The sequence below is a fragment of the Penaeus chinensis genome, chromosome 21, assembly GCF_019202785.1.
Source record: "Penaeus chinensis breed Huanghai No. 1 chromosome 21, ASM1920278v2, whole genome shotgun sequence".
In the NCBI taxonomy this organism is placed as follows: Eukaryota; Metazoa; Arthropoda; class Malacostraca; order Decapoda; family Penaeidae; genus Penaeus; species Penaeus chinensis.
The window spans coordinates 24915343-24917469 of NC_061839.1; positions in this window are offsets into that span (position 1 = coordinate 24915343).

The window sequence follows — 2127 nt, forward strand, 5'->3', positions numbered from 1 at the left end:
ATTGACAGTCGGTAACGCCCTCTGTTTAGTCGTGATGAAGACCCGCGTTGTTGGGTGTCTCGATCCCGCTGCGCCTTCTATCCTATGTGGCTCGACCTCGCAATCGGCCTCGTCCTTTGCTCCGGGATGGCGAGGAGGATGCAGGGTGGGAGGGATAAGGAAGGGGAGAAAGGAAGGAGTGGGGATGGGAGAGAGGGAGAAAGGAGGGATAGGAAGGAGAGGGAGAGTAGGTAGAAGAAGAGGAAGGGATAGGACACAGAGAGGGAGGGGGGTTACTTCATAAACCAAAAAAATAATTGAGGAATAAATTAAATAAAACATTTTCATATTGAACCTATTCTTAGCTTATGATACATCTGCACAAACAAACAACCAAAATGATAATTACTAGCAATAGTAATCGCAAGAATCATAACAACAGCATCAACAATAATAATAACAATGATAACAATATTGATAATGATAATAACAGTATTGTTAATAATGATGATGATGATGATGATGATGATAATGATGATGATGATGATGATGATGATGATGATGATGATGATGATGATGATGATGATGATGATGATGATGATGATGATGATGATGATGATGATAATGATAATAATAATGATAACAAAAATAATAATAATAACAATAATAATAATAATAATAACAATAATAACGTTGATCATGAATAACGAATAAGAACAAAAACAAAAAATAAAAATATACATACACAACACACTCCGCCAGCAACATCATTACAGCCTTAAAGAAGGAAAGAGAGAGAGAGAGAGAGAGTGAGAGAGAGAGAGAGAGAGAGAGAGAGAGAGAGAGAGAGAGAGAGAGAGAGAGAGAGAGAGAGAGAGAGAGAGAGAGAGAGAGAGAGAGAGAGAGACGATACACACGATACCAATAATTTGAATACCAATTTGCCAAAGCTGTTATCGCGATCGTCCCAAACCCGACGCTCCACACTATCATTCAGTCTCGCTTGAGTGAGCTTATGAGACCTTCAGCCCCACCATAGGAGTTAATGGGCTCGTGCAAAAGGATCTGAGAATGTCCGTTGATGGGTCCTTGGCTGTGTTATTGTGGGTAATGGGTCATGGGCAGGAGAAGGATAGTGGGGGGAAAGGGAGATAGAGATGAGGAGAAGGATGGAGAGTCAGAGAGAAAGAGAGTAGGTTGAGAAGGAAAGAGAGACGCACGGAAACTAGAAATTAAAGATGATGTAAGTCCCCCGCATCCTACCCCCCCCCCCCACCCACCCCAAACAAAAAGAAGAAGAGGAAGAAGCGCAGGAGGACAAAAGACGTGTAGGGAGGTGGGGTGGAGTTGGGGAGAGGGGTTGGGGGGGTACAGGAGGACCCGTGTGCAGGTGGAGGAGGCGGGATTGGGGGAGAGAGGAGGGAGGGAGGGAGGAAGCCGGTCTGTTGGAGAGCCAGGGTGATGTCAATATTTGGAGAACCACAGTTTGTCTTGACGCGGATGGGACCTAGCGGCAGCCCATGTCCGTTTACCGCCGCCCTTCGCTGGTTCTACCGATATTCCCGACCGCAGATATCGGTGTGCAAGGTCTGTGGTAAGGTATATGTATGCTTATATAGACCTTGTCGATGTGTATGGCTGTTGTGTTCGGTTTGTTTTATCTCGTTTCTTTGCTATCATTTCATCCATCTAATACTTTCAGATACTGACTTGTTATCCGAGTATTTGTTCGTTAATAAACTCATCACAAGCAAAGGAAAAAAAAAAACAGACAAAGATTCAACTTTCGCAGTAACTGAACCACAAATTCCCTCCAGCAGTGACTATCGTGTCAATATCCTCAATCATCTTCATCTGCTTTCTCAATTGCTACCCTGATCCAGCTTAACATTCTGCAATCCCTTCTTGCATTCAATCTCGCCCGCCACGACCCCGCATCGCCGATAAAAAGTATTCCCCAACGACCCTCTTCTTTACGACCTCGCTTCAAGCCTACTACCGCATGACCATCAATGTCTTTATAAGTAAATCACAGCTGTTATCCGTGCTACAACTACCACCGCCACAGTCGTGTATGACTTTTCATGGTATGTTACACTAAACCGAATGTTTCTGTGTGTATGTAAACGTATCAGTGGGATTTATGTT